This window comes from Vulpes vulpes, chromosome 4 (assembly GCF_048418805.1).
Source record: "Vulpes vulpes isolate BD-2025 chromosome 4, VulVul3, whole genome shotgun sequence".
NCBI lineage: Eukaryota > Metazoa > Chordata > Mammalia > Carnivora > Canidae > Vulpes > Vulpes vulpes.
In genome coordinates, this window is record NC_132783.1 from 127510033 (window position 1) to 127518150 (window position 8118).

Here is an 8118-nt window from a genome sequence, read left to right on the forward strand (position 1 = left end):
TCCTTTTGAATTTTGTGAGGTCAGTACTGATGTCGTCTCTCATTTTTTCTTGGTTAGTATAGCTAAAAGTTGGTCAATAATGCTTATCTTTTTAAAGGGTTAAACCTTTGGTTCATTAATTTTTTTCTTTTCTTTTTATTTCCTATTTCATTAATTTCCAGTCTGTGCTTATCATTTTCATTTCTTTCCTTTTACGTACTTTGGCTAAACTTAATCTCCTTTTTTAGTATCTTAAGGTGACAATTATGTTATTGATTTGAAATCATTTTAAAATTTTATTTATTTATTTATTTATTTAGATTTTGTTTATTTATTCACGAGAGACACAGAGGGAGGCAGAGACATAGACAGAGGGAGAAGCGGGCCCCTTGCAGGAAGCCCGGTGCGGGACTTGATCCTGGGACTCCAGGATCATACCCTGAGCCAAAGGCAGATGCTCAACCACTGAGCCACCCAGGTGTCCCAAAATCTTTTTTTTTTTTTTAAGTAGGCATTTTCAACTATAAATTTCCCTTCAAATATTGCTTTATTTGTGTATCTTAAGTTTTAATATGCTGTGCTTTTATTTTCAATCATTTTAAGGATTTTTAAATTTCTTTCATGATTTCATCTTTGACCCCCTGGTTACTCAGAAAGGTGTTATTTAATTTGTATGTATTTGCAAATGTTCTGAATTTCTTTCTATTATTGATTTCTAATTTCATTCCATTATGGTTGGCAGACACACTTGGGATGATTTCAGTCTTTTTAAATTTTTTGAGCTTGTTTTATTATCTAGCATATGGTGCATCCTGGAGAAATTTTCATGTGTGCTTTGAGCATTTCATGTGTTGGTCAGAGCATTCTACAGATGTCTGTTAAGTCTAGCTTTATAGTGTTCAAGTCTTTGGTTTCCTTTTTGATCTCTCTCATTTTTCTATCCTTTTATAAATTAATAGCAATTATTATTGTTAAGTCATCTATTCCCCCTTCAATTCTGTCACTTTTTGGCTTTATATATTCTGGGAGCTTAGTTGTCAAATACATGTTTATAATTGTTATATGTTTCTGATGGATTGACCATTTTATCATTATAAAATGTCTATCCCTAGTAACTTTTGTGTTACTGTTTTAAAGTTTGTTTTGGCAGATGCTAGCTAGTATTATCTATTCAAGCTTTTTTGTGGTTGCTGTTTGCATCACATTTTTTCCCCATCCTGTTACTTTTACTCTTTTGTATCTTCAAATCTGCAGTGTGTCTCCTGCAGAGCAAATAGATGGATGTTTTTTTCTTTTAAGATTTTATTTATTTATTCATGAGAGATACAGAGAGAGAGGCAGAGACATAAGCAGAGGGAGAAGCAGGCTCCCCATGGGGAGTCTGATGTGAGACTCCATCTCTGGACCGCGGGATCACACCTTGAGTTGAAGGCAGGTGCTCAACCACTAAGCCACCCCGGCATCCCTGGATCTTGTTTTTTAAATCCAGTCTGACAATCTCTGACTCTCATTGAGTTAATTCATTTACATTTAATGCTATTATTGATATAGTTGGATTTATATTTGCAATTTTACTTTTTGTTTTCTATATATCTCATGTCTTTTCTGTTTCTCCTTCACTACTTTGTTTTACAGTGAGTAGTTTCTAGTGTAATATCTTAACTCCTTTAATGAATTTTTTCACTATTTTTAAGTTATTTTCTGATAAAATAGAGAAAGAAGTTCCTTATGTGTGGGAAAATAGAATTATTGGATGAGTTACCAACGTTTATTAAGCCCTGAGTGTGGGAAAGCAGGAGTTAAATGTATGTGTATATGTGGAGGGGGACAGACAGAGAAAGAGAGACAGAGAGATTGAGAGATAAAGAGAGAGAAAGAGAGAGAGGAGGCAGATGTATTTTTGATCCTTGTAGAAATATTGAGGGGAGAGTTGTGCAAGTTTAAGGGAAGAGCTTTTGGAGGACCATGAAGGTGCTTCAAATAATGACTTCTAATTTTATATCATAGCAAGTAGACAGTCTTCTAGTAAGCTGACATCTATTCGATAAGGTAGTTTACGAATACCAGGTAAGTAATAATCAGGTTGATAATTAAGAAGAAAGAAACTTTATGGTCCCTTGAACTTTCAGACTTTCCTCTTCACCTTGAGTCAGATTGATTTTGTCAAAGTCACTCTCATTTGACTACAGAAGTTTTTCCATGATTGAATCTGATAGGGATCTACCAAAGGCTGCTTAATTTAAATACTTAGAGTGTTTTCCCCGTAGGGAAACCATCTAGTCATGATTGCTTCCCACGTTTTTCCTTAGGGAAACTTCTATACTTGTGTCAATCGTTTCAAAGTAGTCACAAGGTAATCGACTGCTGTTTATAGTTATTTGTCCTTCACTTTAAGTTTTTCAAGAACAGATCTTGGCACAGTCTCACAAATCAAAGTCCTGTTCATTAGATTTCAGCAGGTGCTAAGCTTTGGATCTGTGAATTCTAACATCACACACATTCAGAGAGGACTGTGGAAAGTGGTTAAGAAGCTTTACACTTGAAAGGAAAATTCTTGCTTAAAGTAGCTCATAGTTGATGGTGTATCATCACTCATAGGAACTTCCAAACGTGGCTTCTATGGCTATTTCTTCTTCTACATTCTCTAGTCTGCCCTCCCAACCCCCCCAACCATTTCTAATTCATCTTTGGTCTCTAATGAAGTTCTCTATTAAATGTAAAAGTATTGTGCTTCTGCAGAAGCAAGTAACTTAAAAAAAATTGAGCTATTTTGATTTTGAAACCCTAAACTTTAATAATGACAGTGAAAAGCCTTTGAAAATATTACTCATTGCTGCTTAAAACATCCCTGGGAAGTAAGTCAATGTTTTATTATTCTCTGGTGGATGTTATTAGGTAGGGACAATCAAAAGAAGTCAATGCAAGGTTAAGTCATTTATATAAGACCCAAATGAAGAAGCCAGAGTTAAAATCTAGGTCCTTGTATCTTGAGACTTGCTCTTTCTCTCTGGATCATTTTCCTTTCAAAATAGCATTCTGTTCACAAATATAATATCAATATTTACTTCCATGACTCTCTCTTGACTGAAATAAGAGGGAAAAAAGGTTTATATTACTTGTAAGGTGGATTGATACTCGATCACATGAATAGGAAGTGGGGATGGTAGAGGTAATTATTCCCTCTGGGGTGAGGTCAAAACCCCGCATCATGCTCTGGCTTTTTACTCCTAGACATTGCTCCCATCCCTTCATTTCTCTCATGCATGATCCTCTGTATGTGAGGTGGTGCTCATCATTAAGTACATGGCTGTGAGGAAGTATTGTCAGGAGTGCTTTATTTTAGTCACATCAACTAGACTTTTAATTGAAGATAGAGATTGGAGGGAAATCGCAAGATATGCTCATCAACCTGACCATAGACCTGACCTGTCCAATCTTTGCCCACACAAATTCTTTTTTATCCTCTTATTAAAAAAAATATTTCCTTGATTCTAAGATGCTATAAATTTTAAGATGCACCATCAATTTAATAATATTATCAGAGAAAGTTTCTGTATCAAATGCATGCACCTAGGGAAAGAGGTATCCCAATCCAGGAATGTTAATATAGGAAGAATGTATCTTAGAATCAAGGAAGTGAAGTACTTGTTCAAAATTTCTCCACTATTTTTTCTCTCTCTCTTTTTTAAAAGATTTTATTTATTTATTCATGAAAGACACACACACACACACAGAGAGAGAGAGAGAGAGATGCAGAGACACAGGCAGAGGGAGAAGCAGGCTCCATGCAGGGAGCCCAACGTGGGACTTGATCCCGGGACTCCAGGATCACGCCCAGGCCGAAGGTGGTGCTAAACCGCTGAGCCACCTAGGGATTCCCCACTATTTTCTCTTTTGAATGGAATTTGCTTTCTCAAGCCCTCTAAGAAAGGAATATGAAGAATTCTGTTTCCTTAGTGTCTTTTAATTAGCAGGCCCATTGGTATCCATAGTATGTACACTATCATGATTGTGTATTTCCTTGCAAATTCAAATTCTAAGCTCTATAAAGATAAATGGCAAAGACAAAAGCTCTAAATGCTTGACTAAACCTTACAGTTAATGAAATACATATTTACTAGATAAGTAGTAAGAAGAGCTCATCAGTCTTACAGGTTTCTATTAGATGTCCTTTCAATGAGAGATAAATTGCTCCTTTCAGTTACTAAATCTTTAAAAAAAACTATAGTAATAACAAGAGATGATACAAAAATCTATGTCATAGGAGGTTAACATAGGCCATAAACTCGTGGTGTCTCTGACCTTTGTCTTTTGGTAGTTTTTTGTTTGTTTGGGTTTTGTTTTGTTTTGTTTTTTCATTCATTTTAATTTATATTTTTAAAGATTTTATTTATTTATTTATTTATTTAGTGTGTGAGCATGGGGAGAGGCAGAGGGCAGCGGGGGAGAAGGGAGGGGAGAGGGAAGAGAATCCCAAGCAGATTCCCCACTGAGCATGGAGCCCAACTCAATCTTGATCTCACAACCCTGAGTTCAGGACCTGAGCAGAGACCAAGAGCTGACCACTTAACCGACTGAGTCACCCAGGAACCTCTTGTTTTTGTTTTTCACACGACAGCTGATTTAATTATGTTCCTATGGTGTCATATTGCTCAACTTCCACTGCTTGCTTTGGTCGAGATGTTTGGTTTTGTTGCAGTAACTGAGAACAAAACCCAAGCCATGCTTTTGGTTAGAACAGTAAGATGTGGGGAAAGTGACTCTGGGCAGCTAAGTCAAGCACATTGGGTTAAGAAAATATACTGGTCCTACAATGTGGTGTTGTTTAAAGATCCTGTTATGTGGTCTTCCAAAGCCTTTGTGCTATAGTTCTCATCTGATGTAGGGCATAACATCGAGCTTTTTTCAATTAGATATACTATATTTCCTTCCAAAGATTCTGGCACATAGTTTTCAAGGGACGTTTTAGACACTAAATGAAGGCTTAGATTATATATAAGAAAACAACAACTCTGTAATTTTGATATCTCTTTCTGTTTTGCTTTAACCCTTTTTAAAAAGATTTATTTATTTCAGGGAAAGAGAGCACGTGCAAGCAAGCATGAGGAGGGAGAGGGGCACAGGGAGAGAATCTCAAGTAGACTCCCTGCTGAGCATGGAGCCCTATTCCGGATTAATCTCACAATCCTGAGATCATGACCTGAGCTGAAATCATGAGTTGGAGGCTTAACTGCTTTATTGCTTTATTCTTATTTGAAAACTAATGGTCCATTTTATTTTTTAATTTTTTATTTAAAAAATGCAGTATAATTAACATATCTTGTTATATTAGTTTCACATGTACAATATAGTGATTCAACAGTTCTGTGTATTACTCAGTGCTCATCATAATAAGTGTACTCTTCATCCCCTTTACCTATTTCACCAATCCTTCCACCTACCTTCCCTCTGGTAACCATCAGTTTCAGACTCTTCATACTTAAGAGTCTGGGAGTTTTTCGTGTGTCTTTTTTTCTTTGTTTATTCTGTTTCTTAAATTCTACGTATGACTGAAATCATGTGGTATTTGTCTTTCTTAGACAAATGGTCCACTTAAAAATAGAATTTCCATAGAGAGATTTTCTTGGTATCAAACAAAGGAGCATTTTATGACACCTTACACACTGAGAATTAGAGCCCAAGTCTTGGGGCAGCCCCAGTGGCTCAGCGGTTTAGTGCCGCCTTCAGCCCAGGGTGTGATACTGGAGACCTGGGATCGAGTCCCACATCGGGCTCCCTGCATAGAGCCTGCTTCTCCCTCTGCCTGTGTCTCTGCCTCTCTGTGTCTATCATGAATAAATACATAAAATCTTAAAAAAAAAAAACCCAAGTCTTATTAGGTTTTATCTTATATTCCTAAGAGTTGTTGCCATTATAGACCTCTGTTTCCTATTGACCCTATAGCTCGATTCTCTTGTTTGTTGGAATAAAGTCAGTGACTTCTGGTCAGGAGTCTGTGACTTCTTGTATCCTCCCCCATGCACTAGCTCCATGCCTGGATCTTCTAATCCCATTTTCTTGTCTGGGTTATGTTTTAAGATTTTGAAATCATTTTTTTATTTTTTAAAGGCCAGTGCTCATTTGACTTCTTCCCTGAGATTTTTCTTCAACTTTGTTGGCTTATGAGATGTCTCTCTGCTCTAAATTCTCCAGCATTTGCGGTTTTCATTTCATATTTGACCTCTAATCATTTACTGGTTTTGTGTTGTTTCCCTATTGTTTCCTGTGTTTGCTCTGTGTTTTCAGTGTTCTTTCAAACTACTAGAGAACATATAAAATATTGTATATTGCTTTTAAAAACTTGCTGGCATTTAACATACCATTCAAACATAGTAATATCCCAGTAATGGTTAATTAAATTGAATTGAGCTTTTTCTTCAGATTTTCATTTTACAGTAATGTTCTCATTGAAACTTCCAACTACTAGTATGGAAAACCATCAGCCTAAAAAGTGTTTAAATATCAATAAGCCAACATCATTATAGTGTTATGTCTCATTGATTAATGTTAAGTGCCTGGGTATGCATGGAATTATACTGGGCATAAATTACTCAAAAGACAGAATATCTGCACTCTAGAAAATTTCATTTACATCAACATTACACTGAATGAACATAATCTCCTTTAAGAAGGGCCAAATTTATAACAGAATTTTATGTTTTCCTTTGTAACTGTTGTAAAAAACTGTAAATAATTTTACTGTGCAAGTGTGGTAAACATACCCATGTAGTCAGTGGTAATATACTGTTTATATATATTTTAGAAAATGTAGACTGAAAAACCCTTAATTGAAAGTACTAGTTTATGAAAGCAAGTATAAAATGAAAAAAGTAGAGATGAAAGAAGGCCTTAGAACAAAAATTAAGTCTGTTGTTTTTTTTTAAATATTTTTCTTGAAGATTTTTATTTATTTATTCATGAGAGACACACACACACACACAGAGGCAGAGAAACAGGCAGAGGGAGAATCAGGCTCCATGCAGGGAGCCTGATGTGGGACTCGATCCTGGGTCTCTAGGATCAGGTCCTGGGCCAAAGGTGGCACTAAACCACTGAGCCCCCCAGGCAGCCCTTAAGTCTGGTTTTGTAAAATATTCAGAAATTTATAATTACTAGATCACATTTATTGATTGGGAACCAATGTTTTTCTTTCTTCTATTGCAAGAATGACACATATTACTGTTAAACTTATAACATTCTTTATCCAGTATCAAGTGTTTGGCTGTGATTAATATTCTTTCATGCATTTGCTCTGCTGTAACTTAGATATTCGATCTGTATTTAGATGTTTGAGGAAACATGAGAATATGGTTGACTGATTCTTTTTCATACCAGTCACTTGGAAAATAAAAGTCTAAAGGACAACTTGATCATCTTCTAGCTCTACCCGTGACTCTGGGCCCAATCGTGAAAGGGCTGGTTTGAAAAGAAAAGATTATTGTCTCCTTCAGTTGCTCCTGGGATTTAAAGCTTTTCAACTTGCCTTCTCAAGATAGTTAGAGAAAGGAGGCAGTTTATCTCAGCATTATAATGTATTTTACAAGAGTGAGAGTTAAAAGTTCAAGTGATGAAGAGAAATCATTTACAGTGGTTTCTTAGATAAAACCTGTCAGGCATTAACAATTTATTATTGTACTTTGGGATATTTATGTTTTTGCAAATTAGAGTTCATGGTAGTCCCAACTGTCACTGAAGGTAGACAAACTCCTTGACAGTAACTATATCTTTTTCCCTTCATTCTACTTCTTTCCCTTATGTATTAGAAATGGTTTTAAGCTTCTGTTTTGTTTCTGTTCTCTCTCTCAGTACTTTTGATTCCAATCAATTTTCTTACTCAGTGTTCATCTCTCTGTAGTCTCTGGAGAACTAATCCAGAATTGATCAACCTTTCCCACTGGGTCAGGCTTAATCACTCAACTCTCCTTTTGTGTCCTGTATGAGGAGTATGATATAATCTTGATCTAGGAAAGATTTAAAGCTACACTTCTTAACCATTTTTGGATTCAATGACCCCTTTGAGACTATAACAAATACTAGAGCTTCTGACCCCATTACATAGAAAATTTTGACATACTATTTCATGTGTTCCATAAACACCAC